This window comes from Pleurodeles waltl, chromosome 1_2, assembly GCF_031143425.1.
Source record: "Pleurodeles waltl isolate 20211129_DDA chromosome 1_2, aPleWal1.hap1.20221129, whole genome shotgun sequence".
In the NCBI taxonomy this organism is placed as follows: domain Eukaryota; kingdom Metazoa; phylum Chordata; class Amphibia; order Caudata; family Salamandridae; genus Pleurodeles; species Pleurodeles waltl.
Window position 1 is genome coordinate 133,813,562 of NC_090437.1, and position 23,995 is coordinate 133,837,556.

The following is a 23,995-nucleotide window of genomic DNA, read 5'->3' on the forward strand; positions in this document are numbered from 1 at the left end:
TCTCAAAATTTGGCTAAAAACACTTTTTCCTCACATTTCGGTAACAGAAAGTTCTGGAATCTGAGAGGAGCCACAAATTTCCTTCAAACCAGCGTTCCCCCAAGTCTCCGTATAAAAATGGTAGCTCACTTGTGTGGGTAGGCCTAGCGCCCGTGAAAGTAAATGCCCCAAAACACAACATGGACACATCACCTTTTCCCAAAGAAAACAGAGCAGTTTTTTAAGCAGTGCGTAGCTGTGGATTTTGGACTCTAGCTCAGCTGGTGCCTAGGGAAGCCTACCAAACCTGCACATTTTTTAAAACTAGACACCTAGGGGAATCCAAGATGGGGTGATGTTTGGGGCTCTCACCAGGTTCTGTTACCCAGAAACCTCAAAATTTGGCTAAATAACCACTTTTTCCTCACATTTCGGTGACAGAAAGTTCTAGAATCTGAGAGGAGCCACAAATTTCCTTCCACCCAGAATCCCTCCAAGTCTCCCGATAAAATTGTTACCTCACTTGTGTGGGTAGGCCTAATGCCTGCATGCAGAAGGTAATGCCCCAAACACCATCTGGACACATCAAAATGATCAAATATAAAACTACCTGTTTTTGCAGAGGAGGGGGGGGGCAACTGCGTTTTTGGTCCTGGGCTCAGCAGCCATCTAGAGAAACCTACCAAACGCAGACATTTCTGAAAACTAGACACCCAAGGGAGTCCAGGGAGGTGTGACTTGTGTGAATCCTCCAATGTTTTCATACCCAGAATCCTCAGCAAACCTCAAATTTAGTTGAAGAAATCACATTTGTCCCACATCTCTGTGTGGGATCACTGCACTGGGACAAATTTCCTACCACCCAATGTTCCTCTCAGTCTTCCGGTAAAAATAACCTCACTTGCATAGGAGGGCCAAGTGCCTGTGACAGGGAAGAGCCAAAAACATGTTGAAATTGAGGGGGAACCAAAGCGAGTCCAAAAGGGCAGTTTGAAAAAAAAATGTTTAGGCTGACAAGAGCAGCAGAATTGTTATTGGTATAGATGAGGCAATGCTGGGTGTTAGGAATTTTGTGGATTCCTGCAGATTCCGGAAGGTTCCATCACAAAAATGTGGGAAAAATGTGTGGTTTCCAGCAAAGTTGGAGGTTTGGAGGGCATTGTGGGTAGGAACATGGTGCGGGGTGCATGAGAAGCACACCACCCTGGAATCACCCAGATGTTTAGTTTTCAGATGTGTCTAGGTCTTGTGGTTTTTTGTACATGGCAGCGTCCCAAAGTCCAAAAAGTGCATTCCTCACCAGTCCAAGTGGGACAATTTTGAGAGTTAGCCAAGCTCTCATGGCCCAAAAGTAAAACCAAAACCAAAAATAATCAAATGTCCTCTTGCTTGCCATTGGATAAGATGTTTTAGTATGTGGGGGAGAGCTGAAAGACTGTTACCCCCTTCAGTTTGGGTGTGGTCACTCCCCACATATAAAAATAAAAAAAATCCCTGGTGTCTAGGGTTTTCTGCCCCCCCCGGGGGCAGATCAACCTAATTACAATAGGCCGATGTGCCCCCACAACAAATTTGCCCACACAGGTGAACGACCCTTGCCTAAGGGGTCGTTACCCTCATTTGAAACTGACAAAAAAAGCCATCCCTGGTGTCTAGAGGTTTCTGCCCCCTTGGGGCAGATTGGCCTAACAAAAATAGGCAATGGCATAAATACAATTTACCTCCAGAGGAGCAACCATTGCCTAAGGGGTCGTTCTCCATATATAAAAAAAAAAGTGTCTAGGGGTTTCTGTTTTCCCCGGGGGTAGATCAGCCTAATTATATTAGGCTGATCTGCCCCCAGGTGGGGCAGAAAAGGGCTAAATATATTTTACCTCCCTGGGGAGCGGCCCTTGCCCAAGGGGCCGCTCCCCTTATGTATAAACATAAATAAAAAACAAAACTCCCTGGTGTCTAGTAGCTTCTGCCCCCCTTGGGCATATTGGCCTAATTATAATAGGCTGATGGCCTAAAAATAAATTGCCCCCCTGGGAAGCGGCCCTTGCCTAAAGGGCAGCTCCCCTTATGCCATAAACAAACAAAGAAAAAAATTCCCTGGTTTATAGTGGCATTTCTGCTGCCCGATCGCACTGCGATCGGGCAGCAGAATAGCAGAGACATGAAAGGAGAGGAAAGGTCTTTCCTCTCCTTTCATGCCTCTCTTGCTCCCTCCACGTGATCGGAGGAGACATGCTTTTGCATTTTTCCTCCGATCAACAGGGGTGGGGGCAGCCTCTGATGAGGTCAGCGCATGATCGCGCGCTGATGTCATCAGATGCCACGTGGGGTCGGGGGCGGAAGAGGAAGCGATTCCCCTTCCATCCCTTCCCAGGGGAGGGGGGTGCCAGGCCCCCGGGCGGAGCGCTAGCACTTCCCCCATGGGCCCCTGTCTGGACGTAACAGTTAAGTCCTGGGCACCCGAGCGGTGCTGCCCAGGACGTAGCCGTTATGTCCAGGGCACCTGAGGGGCTAAGATTTTCCAAGTGTTCCTCAAACCTTATTTTCCGTTTGCTTAGGGGTTTTATTGAGAAAACTACAATCACCTGTTGATATGTTTGGGCTGAATGTGTACCTTGAATACATTGACTTCTAGCTTGAATGCCATTTAACCTTACATGGGTCCTGGGGTGATGCCTCAGTTGAAGAACATTCTACATGTTGTTTCTGGGAAGTTACAATTCCCATTGTAAATAATCATACTATATTAGGTTTTCTCCTTTACAACGCCCCTTTAGCTTGTTCTTTCCCCATTATGACTCAAACGTGCTAAGCCCATATAGTTATGGCAATGTTGCTTACATGCCCAACATATTAGTTTTCAGTCACTCTGTTTGTCCGGAGCTGTGATCTGCTTCCCCCGTCAGAGAAGCAAGATCTCAGTAGTTCTCTTTATAGTAGGGGGAAATGTCTACCTGACCAAGTGCACTCTATCACTAATCAATTTTTAAAAATAAAACAGACTTCACAAGTGAATTGGATTTTAATTAAATAGTGTAGGAGGCTGGCCTGGTTTGTAGTGGTACCCAGGGGTACTTACACTCTGCACCAGGTCCAGTTATCCCTTATTAGTGTAGAAGAGGTGTCTAGCAGCTTAGGCTGATAGATAATGGTAGCTTAGCAGAGCAGCTTAGGCTGAACTAGGAGACGTGTAAAGCTCCTACTATACCACTGGTGTCATATGCACAATATCATAAGAAAACACAATACACAAATATACTAAAAATAAAGGTACTTTATTTTTATGACAATATGCCAAAAGTATCTCAGTGACTACCCTCAGTATGAGGATAGCAAATATACACAAGATATATGTACACAATACCAAAATTATGCAGTAATAGCAATAGAAAGCAATGCAAGCAATGTACAGTCACCATAGATTGCAAAGAGAGCACATAGGTACAGGGGCAACACAAACCATATACTCTAGAAGTGGAATGCGAACCACAAATGGACCCCAAACCTATGTGACCTTGTAGAGGGTCGCTGGGACTGTGAGAAAACAGTGAGGGTTAGAAAAATAGCCCACCCCAAGTCCCTGAAAAGTGGGTGAAAAGTGCACCTAAGTTCCACAAAGAGCACAGAAGTAGTGATAGGGGAATTTTGCAAGGAAGACCAACACCAGCAATGCAACAACAATGGATTTCCGGACGAGAGTACCTGTGGAACAAGGGGACCAAGTCCAAGAGTCACAATCAAGTCGGGAGTGGGCAGATGCCCAGGAAATGCCATCCTTGGATGCAAAGAAGCTGCCACCGGATGGTAGAAGCTGTGGATTCTGCAAGAACGAAGAGGACTAGGAACTTCCCCTTTGGAGGACGGATGTCCCACGTCGTGAAGAAGCTTGCAGAGGTGTTTCCGTGCAGAAAGACCGCAAACAAGCCTTGCTAGCTGCAAGGGTCGCGGTTAGGGCTTTTGGATGCTGCTGTGGCCCAGGAGGGACCAGGATGTCGCCAATTACGTGAGGAGACAGAGGGGGCGTCTAGCAAGACAAAGAGCCCACTCAGAAGCAAGCAGAATCCGCAGAAGTGCCGGAACAGGCACTACGAAGACGAGTGAACCGGAGCTCACCCGAAGTCACAAAAGAAGGTCCCACGACGCCGGAGGACAACTCAGGAGGTCGTGCACTGCAGGTTAGAGTGCCGGGGACCCAGGCTTGGCTGTGCACAAAGGAAATCCTGGAAGAGTACACAGGAGCCGGAGCAGCTGCAAATCAAGCGGTACCCAGCAATGCAGTCTAGTGTGGGGAGGCAAGGACTTACCTCCACCAAACTTGGACTGAAGAGTCACTGGACAGTGGGAGTCACTTGGACAGAGTTGCTGAGTTCCAGGGACCACGCTCGTCGTGCTGAGAGGGGACCCAGAGGACCAGTGATGCAGTTTTTTGGTGCCTGCGGTTGCAGGGGGAAGATTCCGTCGACCCACGGGAGATTTCTTTGGAGCTTCTAGTGCAGAGAGGAGGCAGACTACCCCCACAGCATGCACCACCAGGAAAACAGTCGAGAAGGCGGCCGGATCAGCGATACAAGGTTGCAGTAGTCGTCTTTGCTACTTTGTTGCAGTTTTGCAGGCTTCCAGAGCAGTCAGCGGTCGATTCCTTGGCAGAAGGTGAAGAGAGAGATGCAGAGGAACTCTGATGAGCTCTTGCATTCGTTGTCTAAAGAATTCCCCAAAGCAGAGACCCGAAATAGCCAGAAAAGGAGGTTTGGCTACCTAGGAAGGAGGATAGGCTAGCAACACAGGTAAGAGCCTATCAGAAGGAGTCTCTGACGTCACCTGCTGGCACTGGCCACTCAGAGCAGTCCAGTGTGCCAGCAGCACCTCTGTTTCCAAGATGGCAGAGGTCTGGAGCACACTGGAGGAGCTCTGGGCACCTCCCAGGGGAGGTGCAGGTCAGGGGAGTGGTCACTCCCCTTTCCTTTGTCCAGTTTCGCGCCAGAGCAGGGCTGGGGGATCCCTGAAACGGTGTAGACTGGCTTATGCAGAAATGGGCACCATCTGTGCCCATGAAAGCATTTCCAGAGGCTGGGGGAGGCTACTCCTCCCCAGCCCTGACACCTTTTTCTAAAGGGAGAGGGTGTAACACCCTCTCTCTGAGGAAGTCCTTTGTTCGGCCTTCCTGGGCCAAGCCTGGCTGGACCCCAGGAGGGCAGAAACCTGTCTGAGGGGTTGGCAGCAGCTGCAGTGAAACCCCGGGAAAGGTAGTTTGGCAGTACCCGGGTCTGTGCTAGAGACTCGGGGGATCATGGAATTGTCTCCCCAATGCCAGAATGGCATTGGGGTGACAATTCCATGATCTTAGACATGTTACATGGCCATGTACGGAGTTACCATTGTGACGCTATACATATGTAGTGACATATGTATAGTGCACGAGTGTAATGGTGTCCCCGCACTCACAAAGTCCGGGGAATTTTCACTGAACAATGTGGGGGCACCTTGGCTAGTGCCAGGGTGCCCACACACTAAGTAACTTAGCACCCAACCTTTACCAGGTAAAGGTTAGACATATAGGTGACTTATAAGTTACTTAAGTGCAGTGGTAAATGGCTGTGAAATAACGTGGACGTTATTTCACCCAGGCTGCAATGGCAGGCCTGTGTAAGAATTGTCAGAGCTCCCTATGGGTGTCAAAAGAAATGCTGCAGCCCATAGGGATCTCCTGGAACCCCAATACCCTGGGTACCTTAGTACCATATACTAGGGAATTATAAGGGTGTTCCAGTATGCCAATGTAAATTGGTGAAATTGGTCACTAGCCTGTTAGTGACAATTTGGAAAGAAATGAGAGAGCATAACCACTGAGGTTCTGGTTAGCAGAGCCTCAGTGAGACAGTTAGTCATAACACAGGTAACATATACAGGGCACACTTATGAGCACTGGGGCCCTGGCTGACAGGGTCCCAGTGACATATACAACTAAAACAACATATATACAGTGAAATATGGGGGTAACATGCCAGGCAAGATGGTACTTTCCTACACAACCCCCCCCAAACGAAGGACAATAAGACTAGCCATGACCTGATGAGTCTTCATTGTCTAAGTGGAAATATCGGGAGAGTCCATCTGCATTGGAGTGGGTACTACCAGGTCTATGTTCCACTGTATAGTCCATTCCCTGTAGAGATATGGACCACCTCAACAATTTAGGATTTTCACCTTTCATTTGTTTTAGCCAAAGTAGAGGTTTGTGGTCTGTCTGAACAATGAAGTGAGTGCCAAACAGGTATGGCCTCAACTTCTTCAGTGCCCAGACCACAGCAAAGGCCTCCCTCTCTATGGAAGACCAATGCTTTTCTCTAGGGGTCAACCTCCTGCTGATAAAAGGAACAGGTTGATCCTGGCCCTCAGAATTACGTTATGATAAGACTGCCCCTACCCCTAATTCAGATGCATCAGTTTGGACAATGAATTTTTTGGAGTAACAGGGGCTTTTCAGGACAGGTGCAGAGCACAAGGCCTGCTTCAGCTCCTCAAAAGCTTTCTGACAGTTAGCTGTCCACAATACCTTTTTAGGCATTTTCTTTGAAGTGAGGTCATTAAGAGGGGCTGCTATGGAGCCATAGTTCTTTATGAACCTCCTGTAGTACCCAGTGAGGCCTAAAAGGCTCTCACCTGAGTCTGAGTTGTAGGGGGAACCCAATCTATGATAGTTTGGATTTTCCCCTGAAGTGGTGCAATCTGTTCTCCACCTACAAGGTGTCCCAGATAAACCACCTTCCCCTGCCCTATCTGGCACTTTGAAGCCTTGATAGTGAGGCCTGCCTTTTGCAGGGCCTCCAAAACTTTCCACAGGTGGACCAGGTGATCATCCCAGGTGGAGCTAAAGACAGCTATATCATCTATATATGCTGCACTAAAAGCCTCCAACCCTTGCAGGACTGTATTCACCAACCTCTGAAAAGTGGCAGGTGCATTTTTCAAACCAAAGGGCATTGCTGTGAATTGGTAGTGCCCTCCAATGGTGGAAAATGCAGTTTTTGCTTTTGCATCCTCTGATAACTTGATCTGCCAATACCCTGCAGTCAAATCAAAGGTGCTTAGATACTTGGCAGATGCCAGTGTATCTATTAGCTCATCTGCCCTGGGTATAGGGTGAGCATCAGTTTTGCTTACCTGGTTGAGACCTCTGTAGTCTACACAAAATCTCACTTCCCTTTTCCCAGCTTTGGAATGAGGCTTTGGTTCAATTACCACAGGAGAGGCCCATGGACTTTCAGAGTGCTCAACCACTCCCAGTTCAAGCATTTTCTGGACCTCTTGTTTTATGCACTCTCTGACATGGTCAGGCTGCCTATAGATATTACTTTTGACAGGCAAGCTGTCTCCAGTATCTATAGTGTGCTCACACCTAGAAGTGGTGCCTGGCACAGTAAAAGAGAGTTCAGAAAACTGACCCAGGAGATTTATGCAGTGGTCTTTCAGCTCAGCAGTAAGACAATCTGCCAGAACTACACCTTCCACTAGAGCATCTTGTTCTGTGGAAGAGAAGAGATCAGGGAGAGGGTCACTCTCTTCTTCCTGTCCTTCATCTGTTGCCATGAGCAGGGTGAGATCAGCCCTGTCATAGTAGGGTTTTAGGCGATTGACATGGAGCACCCTAAGGGGACTCCTGGCAGTGCCTAAGTCAACCAAGTAGGTGACTTCTCCCTTTTTTTCAACAATAATGTGGGGTCCACTCCATTTGTCTCGGAGTGCTCTTGGGGCCACAGGCTCCAAGACCCACACTTTCTGCCCTGGTTGGTACTGAATCAGAACAGCCATCTGGTCATGCCATTGCTTTTGGAGCTCTTGGCTGTCCTGAAGGTTTTTACTGGCCTTTTTCATGTACTCTGCCATTCTGGATCTTAGGCCAAGTACATAGTCCACTATGTCTTGCTTAGCAGCTTTTAAAGGTTGTTCCCAACCCTCCTTTACAAGTGTTAGAGGACCTCTTACAGGGTGTCCAAATAGGAGTTCAAAGGGGCTGAAGCCCACTCCTTTTTGGGGTACCTCCCTGTAAGCAAAAAGGAGGCAAGGTAACAGGACATCCCATTTCCTCCGGAGTTTTTCAGGGAGTCCCATTATCATTCCTTTGAGAGTTTTATTAAACCTCTCAACCAGTCCATTTGTTTGTGGATGATAGGGTGTGGTGAACTTGTATGTCACACCACATTCCTTCCACATGGCCTTTAAGTAAGCAGACATGAAATTGCTTCCCCTATCTGATACCACCTCTTTTGGGAAACCCACCCTGGAAAAGATTTCCAGGAGGGCCTTTGCCACTGCAGGAGCTGTAGTGGTCCTTAGAGGAATTGCTTCAGGATATCTGGTGGCATGGTCCACTACCACCAAGATAAACCTATTGCCTGAAGCAGTAGGAGGGTCAAGGGGGCCAACTATGTCAACCCCTACCCTTTCAAAGGGAACCCCAACCACAGGCAGTGGAATAAGGGGTGCCACCTGTTTTGCTACTGGCTTGACAGGTGACACAGGACTTACAAAATTCCTTTGTGTCCTCTGACATTCTTGGCCAATGAAACAAGGGAACAAGCCTGTCCCAAGTTTTTATTAGTCCCAAATGTCCAGCCAAGGGAATGTCGTGGGCTAGAGTTAGGAGGAACTCTCTGTATTACAAGGGAATGACCAATCTCCTGGCTGCTCCAGGTTTAGGGTCCCTTGCCTCAGTATACAAGAGGTTGTCCTCCCAGTAAACTCTGTGAGAGTCACTGACATCCCCATTTTGCTGTTTGACAGCTTGCTGTCTTAGACCCTCTAGTGTGGGACAGGTCTGCTGTGCCACACTCAGCTCCTCCCTGGCAGGCCCCCCTCCACCCAAAAGCTCAGCAGTGTCTGCTTCCAGCTCCTCTGGTGTAGGTTCTGCACAGGGTGGAAATTCTTCGTCCTCAGAAGTAGAATCCACTGTAGAGGGAGGGATAGTAGGTAGTGTTTTACCTTCACTAACCCTAGCTTTAGGGAGCACTTGGTCCATTGTTCCAGGATCCAAGTCACCCTGTCCTTTTTGCTTTTTGGCCTGAGCAAAAATATGCCCAGGAATGCCCAGCATTGCTGCATGAGCCTCCAACTCCACTTCTGCCCAAGCTGATGTCTCCAAATCGTTCCCTAGTAGACAGTCTACAGGTAAATCTGAGGCAACCACAACTTTCTTTGGACCAGTAACCCCCCAGTTGAGATTCACAACAGCCATGGGGTGGCTAAGAGTGTTGTTATGAGCATCAGTCACTTGGTACTGGTGACCAAGTAGGTGTTGTTCAGGGTGGACCAGTTTCTCTATTACCATTGTAACACTGGCACCTGTGTCCCTGTAGGCCTGAACCTCAACACCGTTTATTAGGGGAAGTTGCTTGTACTTATCCATATTAAGGGGACAAGCAACCAAGGTCGCCAAATCAATGGCACCTTCAGAGACTAACACAGCCTCTGTGGTCTCCCTAACAAGACCAACCCCAACTAAATTACCAAAAGTGAGCCCAGCTACTCCCTTGGATTGGCTATTAGTAGGTTTGCTCCCACCACCACTGCTATTAATAGGGGCACTAGGTGTAGCAGTAGGGGTTGTGGTAGTGGGAGGCTTGGTGCTTTTCTTTGGACAACTGGGATCAGTTGTCCAATGGCCTTTTATTTTACATAAATAGCACCATGGTTTCTTTACTTGATTTGAAGAGGATTTGGACCCACCACCCCCACCAGAGTGTTTTTGTGGGCCTGATGAAGACTCATTTTTAGATTTGTCCCCACCCTTGTCTGAAGACTTACCATCCTTCTTCTTGCCATCCTTGTCACCCCCTGTATGAACTTTTCTGTTCACTCTTGTTCTGACTCATTTGTCTGCCTTCTTTCCCAATTCTTGGGGAGACGTCAGATCTGAGTCCACTAGATACTGGTGCAACAAATCAGACACACAATTATTAAGAATATGCTCTCTCAGGATTAAGTTATACAGGCTTTCATAGTCAGAAACTTTACTGCCATGTAACCACCCCTCCAAGGCGTTCACTGAATGGTCAACAAAGTCTACCCAGTCTTGTGAAGACTCCTTTTTGGTTTCTCTGAACTTAATCCTGTACTGTTCAGTGGTTAAGCCATAACCATCTAGGAGTGCATTCTTAAGAACTGTAAAATTATTGGCATCACTTTCCTTAACAGTAAGGAGCCTATCCCTACCCTTTCCACTGAAAGATAGCCATAGGATAGCAGCCCACTGCCTTTGAGGGACCCCCTGTACAACACAGGCCCTCTCAAGTCCAGCAAACCACTTGTTAATGTCATCCCCCTCCATGTAAGGGGGAACTATCTTGTGCAGATTCCTAGAACCATGCTCTTTTACAGGATTACTAGCTGTAATACTGCTGCTGCCACCATGGGGTCCAAACCCCAACCTCTGTCTTTCTTTTTCTAAATCAAATGCTTCCCTGTCTAGATCCAGCTGTTGCTTCTTGAGCTTCAGCCTGGACTCTTCCACTCTCAATCTATTGAGTTCCCTTTCTAACACTCTGTCTTCAGGGTGGGTGGGTTGGGCATGCCTTGACACAGAAGAATGGTGTGAATGAACAGAGGGAGACCTGTCCCTAACAGATGGCACTCTAACAACCTGGCCTAAAGGAGTAACTTCTATACTGTGATGAGAACTCACATCTGTACCAGCCCTGCTAGGTGGCCTGCTACGGTGCAGGTTGGGAAGGTTCCCTTTTAACACTTTTACTGGGGCTACCCCAGAATCAGAGTGTGAACCATCAGCTAATCTCTCGCCAGATGTGCCAGCTAAGGTCTTATCATTTTCAGTGAGCATGTTAACCAACAATTCTCTAGAGGGATTCTTCCCTACCCCTAAACCTCTTTCAATGCAGAGACTCCTTGCTCTTTCCAGCTAAGGTGGTCATAAGCAGTGCTGGTCAGATCTAGAGTTTGACCTGTACCAGACATGATAGAAAAGGTTTAAGGGACAGAAAAAGAAAGAAGAAGTTTCAGAACTTTTAAAAGAACAGGAAAAAAAAACTTTTTCAACTTTTTAAGAACTTTTTGAAAGTTTTAGAGGTACTTTTCAGCACTTAGCAAAGGAGTAAGAGAAGAAAAGCTAAACTTTTTGGTTAGGTGTACATACACTGAACTTGTTTTGTATATTTTTCTCTTATGAAAAGTACAAAATGACAAAGTGGTAAGTAGTTGCAAGTACTTATCCCACCGCTGCACAACCAATGTAGGAGGCTGGCCTGGTTTGTAGTGGTACCCAGGGGTACTTACACTCTGCACCAGGTCCAGTTATCCCTTATTAGTGTAGAAGAGGTGTCTAGCAGCTTAGGCTGATAGAAAAGGGTAGCTTAGCAGAGCAGCTTAGGCTGAACTAGGAGACGTGTAATCCTCCTACTATACCACTGGTGTCATATGCACAATATCATAAGAAAACACAATACACAGATATACTAAAAATAAAGGTACTTTATTTTTATGACAATATGCCAAAAGTATCTCAGTGAGTACCCTCAGTATGAGGATAGCAAATATAAACAAGATATATGTACACAATACCAAAATTATGCAGTAATAGCAATAGAAAGCAATGCAAGCAATGTGCAGTCACAATAGATTGCAATGAAAGCACATAGGTACAGGGGCAACACAAACCATATACTCTAGAAGTGGAATGCGAACCACGAATGGACCCCAAACCTATGTGACCTTGTAGAGTGTCGCTGGGACTGTGAGAAAACAGTGGGGGTTAGAAAAATAGCCCACCCCAAGACCCTGAAAAGTGGGTGCAAAGTGCACCTATGTTCCCCAAAGAGCACAGAAGTAGTGATAGGGGAATTCTGCAAGGAAGACCAACACCAGCAATGCAACAACAATGGATTTCCGGACGAGAGTACCTGTGGAACAAGGGGACCAAGTCCAAGAGTCACGATCAAGTCGGGAGTGGGCAGATGCCCAGGAAATGCCATCCTTGGATGCAAAGAAGCTGCCACCGGATGGTAGAAGCTGTGGATTCTGCAAGAACGAAGAGGACTAGGAACTTCCCCTTTGGAGGACGGATGTCCCACGTCGTGAAGAAGCTTGCAGAAGTGTTTCCATGCAGAAAGACCGCAAACAAGCCTTGCTAGCTGCAAGGGTCGCGGTTAGGGTTTTTGGATGCTGCTGTGGCCCAGGAGGGACCAGGATGTCGCCAATTGCGTGAGGAGCCAGAGGGGGCGTCCAGCAAGACAAAGAGCCCACTCAGAAGCAAGCAGCACCCGCAGAAGTGCCGGAATAGGCACTATGAAGAAGAGTGAACTGGAGCTCACCCGAAGTCACAAAAGAAGGTCCCACGACGCCGGAGGACAACTCAGGAGGTCGTGCACTGCAGGTTAGAGTGCCGGTTGCAGGGGGAAGATTCCGTCGACCCACGGGAGATTTCTTCAGAGCTTCTAGTGCAGAGAGGAGGCAGACTACCCCCACAGCATGCACCACCAGGAAAACAGTTGAGAAGGCGGCCGGATCAGCGATACAAGGTTGCAATAGTCGTCTTTGCTACTTTGTTGCAGTTTTGCAGGCTTCCAGAGCAGTCAGCGGTCAATTCCTTGGCAGAAGTGAAGAGAGAGAGGCAGAGGAACTCTGATGAGCTCTTGCATTCGTTATCTAAAGAATTCCCCTAAGCAGAGACCCTAAATAGCCAGAAAAGGAGGTTTGGCTACCTAGGAAGGAGGATAGACTAGCAACACAGGTAAGAGCCTATCAGAAGGAGTCTCTGACGTCACCTGCTGGCACTGGCCACTCAGAGCAGTCCAGTGTGCCAGCAGCACCTCTGTTTCCAAGATGGCAGAGGTCTGGAGCACACTGGAGGAGCTCTGGGCACCTCCCAGGGGAGGTGCAGGTCAGGGGAGTGGTCACTCCCCTTTCCTTTATCCAGTTTCACGCCAGAGCAGGGCTTGGGGATCCCTGAACCGGTGTAGACTGGCTTATGCAGAAATGGGCACCATCTGTGCCCATCAAAGCATTTCCAGAGGCTGGGGGAGGCTACTCCTCCCCAGCCCTGACACCTTTTTCTAAAGGGAGAGGGTGTAACACCCTCTCTCTGAGGAAGTCCTTTGTTCTGCCTTCCTGGGCCAAGCCTGGCTGGACCCCAGGAGGGCAGAAACCTGTCTGAGGGGTTGGCAGCAGCAGCAGCTGCAGTGAAACCCCGGGAAAGGTAGTTTGGCAGTACCCGGGTCTGTGCTAGAGACTCGGGGGATCATGGAATTGTCTCCCCAATGCCAGAATGGCATTGGGGTGACAATTCCATGATCTTAGACATGTTACATGGCCATGTTCGGAGTTACCATTGTGACGCTATACATATGTAATGACATATGTATAGTGCACGCGTGTAATGGTGTCCCTGCACTCCCAAAGTCCGGGGAATTTTCCCTGAACAATGTGGGGGCACCTTGGCTAGTGCCAGGGTGCCCACACACTAAGTAACTTAGCACCCAACCTTTACCAGGTAAAGGTTAGACATATAGGTGACTTATAAGTTACTTAAGTGCAGTGGTAAATGGCTGTGAAATAACGTGGACATTATTTCACCCAGGCTGCAATGGCAGGCCTGTGTAAGAATTGTCAGAGCTCCCTATGGGTGGCAAAAGAAATGCTGCAGCCCATAGGGAGCTCTTGGAACCCCAATACCCTGGGTACCTTAGTACCATATATTAGGGAATTATAAGGGTGTTCCAGTATGCCAATGTAAATTGGTGAAATTGGTCACTAGCCTGTTAGTGACAATTTGGAAAGAAATGAGAGAGCATAACCACTGAGGTTCTGGTTAGCAGAGCCTCAGTGAGACAGTTAGTCATAACACAGGTAACACATACAGGGCACACTTATGAGCACTGGGGCCCTGGCTGGCAGGGTCCCAGTGACATATACAACTAAAACAACATATATACAGTGAAATATGGGGGTAACATGCCAGGCAAGATGGTCCTTTCCCACAAATAGTTAAAATAGTGGTTGAGTAAAACTCTGTAGCTATCCCAAACTCGAGTTAACACAAGTAGTATTTTAATTTGGAACTTAAGCTTTCTTCATAGGAACAGTTGCAGCCCTTCACAATGAAAATACTATTTAGAGATCAGTCACTGTAGGTACATACCAACACTACATTCTTGCATGTGCTACTTTTTGATACTAGGGACTGCATGAAAGGATAGGAATGCCCCATAGCTACCAAGATATAGCACATTCCTGCGCTCTACTTGCGCTAGCGCAATTTTGGATTCCTAGCATCAATGCATGCACCCTTGTATCATGGTGCAAGAGCTCCTGCGTGCAGGCATGATTGTTTTTGTGTAGGAAGGAACCTTTCCTGCATAAAAACAATTATTTGAGGCTGTTTTCCTCTTTCCGTTTGTGCGGCAGAATACAGCACATGTAGAAAGAGGAAAAAACTAGGAGAAATAAAGATATTTCCCTTGGGAAGACGTAGCATTTTGATGCATTTCCAGGTCTAACACCCATGATGAATCCGGAAATGCTCCAAAATCCATGGGTGGATGCGTGGGAAACCCCACATTTTACCCATGGAACGCCTCCCTGGGGCAGTGTAATGCAAGGCAGCGACTTACGCTGCCTTGCGTTACCCCAGATTTACCATGCACGAAAGGGCCAGGCAAGGTGGCCTTGCATGGCTTGTGAAATCTCATCTAGGTTTTGAGTCTCCCTTGCGATACCTTGTGTGGAGGAAGGGAGACTCAAAACATTGGTAACTATGCCCATAGATGCCTTACCTTGAGCGCCACAAGGCCCAATTAGGAGTGACTTATTTAATATTTAAAAGTAGGGTTCTTTCCTATTGAAAGGGGTTACTGTGACAGGTACACCTAGATGTTTAAAAGCTACAGCAGCCAGGGTACACAGGTAGGCCTGACGCCATGTTTTGTTTGTCAATTCTAGGGAAGGCACAACATGTGTTGCAGTCCACAAGTGATATTTAACTTTCCATGCCACTGGTGTAATACGGCCTTAATGAAAAGATAAATATTCCAATTGAGGATTTGCTAATTTTACCATATCTTAACCCCTTACCTCCCCTCACCCCCTCCACTGCTGAGCCCTTATTTGGCTATCTGTGCTTAGGCCTTCATAACATTTGGTTCACATAAAGTATCCACAACAACCTACTACCAGTTTGTGGTGGAAACCAGTGTGAAACCCATGGGTGATAGAAAGCTATATATTTCTGGAAAGTGGATACATTTCCAAAGTAGCCAGGGGCTATATGTGTAGATTCCTCAAACTTTTCCCAAAGAAACTAAAGGCCTGATTTACAACTCGGCAGATGGTTTACTCCGTCACAGCAGTGATCGATATGCCGTCTGCCGAAAACTAAATCTGGTAAGACATATTGATATTTAGATTTCGGTGGATTGGATATACGTTACCGTTGTGTCAGAGTAACGCATCCACTGAGTTCTAAATCAAGCCCTAAGTGTTGAATGAAAAAAAATATTGAAAATGAGTAGGGGAAAAAAAACAGCCATTTGTGACAATACTTTCATCTGTGACTTTTAGTCACAATAGTTGATTTACAAAAGCAATGTACCATTGTGTTTGCTAGACTCTTTTGTTTGTTGAAAACCAATAATGGCAGTCAGCAAACAATGAGGGTAATCACCCAAAAAGAGGAATAACCTGACATTAAAGTTTCAATCTGCAATTGTAAAAATATTTTTTTTCTGACAGTCATGCTCAACGTTATTCCCTTATTGTGAAGTGGATGTTTACAACTGAGATTTGAAACATGCCAGTGCATTTTCCACAGTTGAAAGTAAGTTTTGCATTCTTAGGGGTAGATTTATGAAAAGTGGCGCTGCACCTAGTGAAGAGGCACTTTTCTTGCGCCCGTTAGCGGTCCCTGGAGCCCCATGGCCGTTAGGCTAACTAGCGTCATACTTTTTTACGCTAGTCCGGCGCTTTGCAGGATTAGCATAAAAAATGAGGACACTAATCCTGCAAAGCACCCAGAGGCCCATTGTAATCAATAGGAGCCTCTTTTTAAAGTCTGCACTTTGCAGGTGTTAAAAAATGCAGATAAAAATCTCCTTTTCCAGTACCAATGGTATTAGGGGAATCTTTGGAAAGGCATAGGCAAATCTCCCTGGCCAGTTTAGTGACAAGGCATTCTCTTTTGATTAGTGGTGCTGAAACCTGGAGGCGAAGAATTAGCATTTCTTGTTTTCTGCTGACACAAACAGGTGGATTGCTGGTGTGCCCATAGACTGAATAGCTTTTCTAGGCTTTCATGCTTTATTTTCCATTTGTGTGAGCTGCTGTCCTGTCTGCTCAGTCTGTCAGCCTCTATGTTATCCTCCCCTTGCAGGTGGATTGTCTGTAAGTTGATCCCTGGTGGTATTACCCATTTCCATATCTCATGGGCTAGTTTGCTTTGGATGAATGACTTTGTGCCCCACTGATGGTTCAGGTAAAATGTTGTTATATTGTCTGTCGGGATCAGTACGTTTCTCCCTGTTACTTGTGTCTGAAAGGCTTTCAGGGCTAGTAACACTGTCTTAATCTCTAGGAAGCTTATGTGTTATTGAATCTGTGTTGGTCCACTGGTCCCGAATTCTCAAGTTGCTGAGTGCGCGTCCCATCCCTTGTGGGACGTGTCTGCTGTAATGGTCACTGATGAAGTTGATGTCTTGAAAGGCCTCCCCCTGGCTATGTCTCTAGATGCCCACCATTATACCTCCTTCTGTATCCTTGCTATTACAACCGCTAGATCCTTCCAACTCCCAGTGGCTTGTGACCAATTGCTGCATAGCAAATCTTGGAATGGGTGCATGTGGAGTCTTGCGTGGGTTATGCGGGGAATGCATGATGGCATCATGCCCATTAGTTTCATAACTGTCCTCACTGTCAGAGATTGTCCCCTATGGCAAAGGCGAGTTTGCTTTATGATTGCCTGTACTTTCTTCTGAGTAGCGTACGCTTGTGCCCTTTTCGCATCCAGTCTTGCTCCTAGGAAAATCTTTTCCAGTTTTGGTTGTGGGGATGATTTCTTGTGGTTTATGGAGAACCCCAGCCCTTGCAGGGTTATGATCAAAGTTTGAATGTCCTTCTGAATTTCTCCTTTGTATTTGCCTTCACTAGCCATTCGTCCAGGTAAGGGTAGACATGAATACCCTTTCTCTTTAGGAATGCTGCAACTGTTGCCAGAAATTTTGTAAAGACCCTTGGTGGACTATGCTGAAAGGCAAGACCTTGAGTTGGTAGTGAAACTTCTCAAGCACGAATCTGAAGTATTTTTTCTGTGCCTGATTCACGATTATGTGTAAATAAGTGTCCTGTAAGTCTATGGTTGCCATGTATTCCCCGTCTTGTAGAAGTGGGATTACCTCTAGTAGCGTTGTCATTTTAAGTGTTGTTTGCAAATTAATTTGTTTATGAATCTGAAGTCCAGGATTGGCTTTAGCATAAGGTCTTGTTTTGGCACCAGGAAGAGCGTGAGTAGTTTCCCTTGTTCAAATCCTTTATTGGCAACCTTTCCATTCCCTGTTTTTGCATGAGTTCTTTTACTTCCTTCCTTAGTTGAACCATTTCTGGCTTGTGGTACTTTTTCTTCTTTGGTGAGTTTGGTGGTGGAGAGTTAGTGTGCTATTCTGCCTCACAATGGTGTTATGTGTGGGCTTGGGGCTATTTCTGAGTCATTAGGAGTTTCTTCCTACTCTGAAGGTTTGTCCCTTAGCTCTCCCTTTACCATGAAAAGGCTGCCTTGCAGGATCCTGCCATTGTTGGTATCCGGCTTGTTGACTAGCCTGGTGTGTACTGCTCTGGCTTGTTGTTGCTGTTGTTGCCCTGTTGTAAAGGATCCTCATCCTGTGGGTCTTCTGGGCACATTTCCTCCCCTCCTGAAGGTGCCTCTGTATTAAAGAGCACCCATTGCCTTTCCTGTCTTGTTGTCCTATTTAATTTGTTGCAAGGACTCCTCTACCTCATGGTCAAGCAAGGCATCGCTGGTGAATGGTTTGTTTATGACGGAGGCTTCAACTTCTGGCTTGAAGCCTAAGATCTTGAGCCAAGCATGTCTCCTGAGAGTTGTACCCGTACACATTAGTCTGCTCGCTGTATCAGCAGCATCCAGTGCTGATTTTAAGCAAGTGTTGGCGATATTCTTCCCGTCTTGGATGATTGCCTTTGCTCATTTCTTATCCTCCTTTGGGAGCTTCTTCATTAGCTCCTTATTCTTGCCCCACTGTTGGTGACCATATCTGTTGAGGAGAGTGTTGGAGTTTGCTGTATGCCATTGCATTGAGGCCTCTCTTTCCATCTTCCTCCCTGCCATGTTCAACCTTTTGCTTTCTTTCTCAGGAGGAGGGCCTTTGGAGGTATGTACATCACTCCTCTTTCTGACAGTAGTGACAATGATTGAGTCTGCCACTGTGTTTCCCTGAATATATTTGAGATTCTTTGAAGGTGTATACTTCTTTTCTACCCTTGGTGTCACACCTTTAGTTGAAGCAGGTTCTTTGAAGGCCTCCTTGCCCTAGTCCAGTATGCTGGGTAGCATTGGGAGATACAGATTTCGTTTGCTTGATGGTATAAGAGTTTCTAGGAGATAACATGAGTCTCCCTTCTCTTCCTCTAGAGGCACTCCATAAGTTTCAGCAGCCCTCTTTATCAGGCTGTTGTAGAATGTAATATCGAAAGGGAGTGAAGGTCTTCAGGGGTAATTGTCGACCTCCTCTTCTGGGCTCTCTGTGTCAAGGTCATTCCATTCATCCTCTAATTGCTCTGTTGCCTCTTCCCCATCGTGGTCATAGAATTCCTCCTCTGCCTCCTCTTCATGGGTTTCTGGCGTAATTCGGGCCTCCAGAGCAGCCTCTTCCTCTTCAACGTCTGTGGTCAAGGAGGGCTTACTTGGAATCCTCCATTACTTTAGTGTGTCGTCGAACTCCTTCTTGCGTTGAAGGAGCCCCCATTTCTACCTCTAGTGTCCGTCTCTTCTTCTCCGCCACTAAGGCCCTTTTGACGTTCTGCATCAAAGATGGTCTTTTTATCGGAGTAGGCGGTTCTTCCTCTGACGGTTTCAGGGTTTCTTACACCAAGGTGTTTTTCGGCAGTTTTGATGTTCTGCCTTCATCAGTATTCCTTAGTTGGGATCCGTGGGCCTCCTCTGTTCGTGGCTGACTCTCAATCATCATCATTTTCTTGGTTACTGGAGCTGCCTTTTGCAACTTTTTATCGGGGATCTTAGCCTCTGAGATTTATGGCAGTCATCTTACATTGTTTTTCGTCTTGGCATCCCCCTCAAAGAGTTCTATGTCCGATCCTCTGTAGTCTGATTCTGCACCCTCGACCTGCTCTTCATCTTTGCTGGAAAGGGACAGGTCCTTCAGAGACGTATGTGATGTCTGGTTGGGGAAACGCCCTTAACGCCGACTCCTTAATAACGAAGTCGTGGACAACGAAAGCGGAACAACGCTTTCGTTAACCAGACTTCGTTATTTTGTGCCTTAACCATGCATGTGCTGAACCACGCACATGCGTGGTTAAGGCACAGAACAAGGGTGTTGGCTGAGGAGGACGACGCAACGAGTCAGGTAAGTGAGGCTGTTTTAGGGCCTGGGGGGTCGGGTATTTTTAGTTTTAGCGGTGGGGGCTTGGGATTTTAGTTTTAGGGGCGGGTGGGGGTTGGGGTATTTTTAGTTTTAGGGGCGGCGTGGGGGGTTGAGGGGTTTTAGTTTTAGGGGTGGGGGTGTGGGGTCGGTGTATTTTTAGTTTTAGGGGTGGTGGGTTGGGGTTTTAGTTTTAGGGGCTGGGTGGGGGGTTGGGGTTTTAGCTTTAGGGGAGGGAGGCGAGGCGTATTTTTAGTTTTAGGGGCGGGGTGGGGGCTCAGGGGTTTTTAGTGTTGCGGGTTGGGGTTTTAGTTTTAGGGGCGGGGTGGGGGGTTCGGGGTATTTTTAACTTTAGGGGCGGGGTGGGGGTGGGGGTTTTAGTTTTAGGGGCGGGGTGGGGGGTTGGGGTTTTAACTTTAGGGGAGGGGGTGTTTGGGCGGTTTAGGGGCGGGGAGGGAGGGGAAGGGTATTTTTAGTTTTAGGGGCGAGGGTGGGGGTAGGGTTATTTTTTGTTTTAGGGGTGGGGGGGTCAGGCGGTTTAATTTTGGGGGAGGGGTATTTTTAGTTTTAGGGGGTGGGGGTTGGGTGGTTTAGGTTTTTAGGGGTGGGGGATTGGGGTGGTTTAGGTTTTAGGGGTGGGGGTTCGGGTGGTTTTAGGGGCAGGGTGAGGGGTTGCAGTAATTTTAGGGTTGGGGGTTGAGGTGGTTTTAGGTTTTAGGGGTGGGTTGGGGGGTCGGGTAATTTTAGGGGCGGGTGAGAGGGTTGGGGGTTTTTAGGTTTTAGGGGCGGCGTTCGGAGTAGTTTTAGTAGCAGGGGTGTTGGGATGGTTTTAGGTTTTAGGGGTTGGGGTAGTTTAGGTTATAGGGATGGGGTGGGGGTTGGGGTTGTTACAAGGGTGGGTTGGGGGGTCGGGTAATTTTAGAGGTGGGGTGCGGGGCTTGGGGGGGTTTAGGTTTTAGGGGCTGGGTGGGGGGCTTGGGGTAGTTTTAGGGGCGGGTGGTTTTAGGTTTAAGGGGTGGGGGTTGGGGTACTTTAAGTTTCAGGGATGGGGTCGCAGTCATTCTAGGGACGAGGTGGGCGGTTGGGGTAGTTTTAGGGGCAAGAGTGGGGGGTTGGCATGGTTTTAGGCGAGATGGTGGAGGGGGTCGCAGTAATTTTCAGGGGTGGGGGGCCAGGGTGGACGTATGCTGGAACCATGCATGCCTATCACTAATGCCTTTACCAGGAATGCCTTTACAACGAAAAATCGTTGATAAGGCATTTATGGTAAAAGCATTAGTGGTAACAACGCGGTCGTTGTTCCGACCTCGTTGTTCGGGCTTGCGTTGTTCCAGCATGTGCTGTTACGACATACATTCGTCTGGTTGTACATTGCTGTGTGGTGTTCCTCTCTCTGTTTTTGGCGCACCCTGAGTCTTCGGCACAAATGTGGTGCAGCCCTCACAGTCTCGTCTCCATGGTCTCTCGGCAGAAATAGATTGCAAACTTGATGTGGGTCATGCTGTGCGAATTTGTGATGGCAGTTCGGGCAGAATTTAAAGGGGAGGTTTTCCATTACCCCTACCTGACTTGTTTCTAAAGCCATGTGCAAATTCTGGCGGGGTCCCCCCACCGGGGTGCCTCAGCAAAGGTCTCTTTCTCTATCGGTCTCCTTTCGTCTCTTGTTTGGCGATTTCTTTCAAAGACTTTGACTTTTTTTCAGGATTCTTTGATGTTGTTCAAGAAAACTTCAGACCTCCTCCTTTTGCTTCTAGCTCGAACGGCAGAAAAAATAATCTGAGGATGGCTACCATGCACAGGAACTTCCAGAGCGCCATCTGCTGTTACAGGGGACAGATCTAGCACCAAATGGTGGTCGAAGACACCCGGGGGGGGGAAGAAAAAGAAAATAAAACAGACAATTCCAGACTCAACCACTAGATGGTGGAATAATGCACAGCATGTGAATCCAGAAAACGATTCATGCTGCAAAACATATTGCAGTGTCAGTGACATGGTGAGAGGGTTTTATAATTCAATAACGTCTTGCTATTCGTATTATGAGTTTAGAGGTGAATTTGAGGGTTTAAAGACGGTGAAGCATAGTTATCTCATTATAGTGTAGTATCGCTCATCGTGATCTCAGTTGTCCTCCAAGAGAAAGATGATTCACCTGACCTTCCTGCTGACGCACATGCAGCTCCTGCTTAAATGATAGCATTTGTTTTTATTATTCCAGGTTCCACATATACAGGAAACAGCCAACACATGTCTCCAACGAAGGACTTTGGCATCGCTGTAATGTAACCAAAACAATAACTGATGTACATTTGGAAAAAATACAAGGTGTATCCAAAAATACACAAACAAAGTTGTAGATTAGTACACCGTTAGACCTGTCAGCCTTAGGGTGATATTCCCCAAACCTTTTGCCTACTCCCTCATGTTTGCTGAAATTCATTTATGTTGGCTTTAGGACTCTGTGTACTTTACCACTGCTACCCAGTGCTAAAGTGATTGCTCTCTCTCATGTCAAAAGGATTGAAGCCATGGCTGGTATACACTACCCATGTAGAAGCATTACAAATTGACTGAGCCTTCTTTACATTACAGGTGACAACCTTTTCTGATACACTGATGTGATCACTGCTAGTAGTCTTGCATATAATGTCCAATCATGTAATCTTGTCTGATGTGGTCACTATTACAAAACTAATAATATTAGTAGCTGCAGTGATTTTCATTGAATAGAATTGTCTCTTATGTCACAGAACTAATTGGCAGTCCAGGTTGCAGTGAAGCTAGTAACACCCACAAAATAGGAAAAAAGGTTACAATAGGCCAGAAGGACCATTAGTGGTATTTAGCTGAATGAAAGGAGCATGAGAAGAAAATAATTAGAAGAATGGTAGGCAACAGTACAAAAGACATAGAAGGGTTTAATATAGCAAATTATTGATAAAAACTGCAAATGTAAACAACAGAGCATTAAAACTGAATTGAAATAAAATGTTCTGTTGCTAACCAGATTCTGTAAGGGTCACAGTAATCTAGAAAGATAACAAACTAGTATCAAGGAGAGAGTGGGTTATCAATGAGAAGGAATTGATTTTACTTTGGCATACAGCTAAAATAAATGATAAAGAATAAAAGTAGCACAGAATTCAGAAAAGGAAGAAGAGCCGTCTGGTATAGGCTTGGCTTTCTTAGTAGCTTGGAGTCGTGTTGAGTATATTGAAAACAGAGATAGATAGACGGCTGTTTCGGAGCAGGAGGCCCGAGTTTCTAACTCCCAAGATATTTCCCAGTTGACACGTAAGGGCGAGATGTTTCAGGAGAAGCTGGAATACTTGGAGAATGGTTTACGAAGGAATAACATTCGGTTACTGAACGTCCCCGAAGTACTGGAAGGGGTTAACATTAAAGATTATGTAATGACGCTGTTTAAGAAATTTTTACCCTCTATGGATCATTTAAAGAGGGAAGAAGATATCCAGAGAATTCATCGTGATCCCTTTAGGAGAAAGCCCGATAGGAAGTCTCCTAGGAAAATTCTTGTTAACTTTGATACTTACACCATTAAGGAGAAAATACTATCAGAGGCCCTAAAGGCGGGCAGCTTCTCAATGGGTGATTGGTCGCTTAAGATACGCTCAGACCTTTCTAGGGTAACGCTTGACAGGCAATGGGAGTTGGGGAAGTACATGCAGGAGCTCAGGTCTTTTGGTGCCACAGTTCAAATGAGATTTCCTGCATTTTTGAAGATTATGTGGAACAACACTATCTTCAATATTAGAGACTCTGCGGATGTTCGGGCTTTACTTGATAAGATGAAGTCCTCAGGTTGATGGCTTGCTCTTTTGGTTTTGTTTCACTGTCAAGTCAGCTGGAAACCAATCTCAAATGGGTGGTTGCATTCACTTAATTAGAAGGTATGGGAGGGTTCCCCGCTAGGGGTGGGTCGATGAGGTTTATGGGGTTTGTTGGTTGGTGGGCAGTTAGCACTGGGAATGCGGTGTGGGGAGGGGCTCGGGGATTAGGCAATTTTTTAAAAAAAGTCCTCAAGAATGTCGCATGTGGCTGTGTGAGGGATCTTGTGTTATTTTTCATGTTTATGATTTTTCTTTTTTCTTCTGGTCTCCTCTTTGATTAATAGCTAGTCGAAACAAGGTGTTGATTAAATTTTTATCTTGGACTGTTAATGGCCTGCGGGTTCCAGGAAGGAGGAAGAGAATATTTGAGTTTTTGAAAAGGATAGAAGAAGAGGTGTTTATTTTACAGGAAACTCACCTATTAGAAGCAAAATGGATAGAGTTTCTTAAATATTTGAATTGGGTGGGATTCTGCGCATGTACTAATCAATCTTGTGTTGTGAAGGGGTGGCAATTATCATCAAGAGGTCGGTTACTATGAAGATTGCAAAAGTCAGA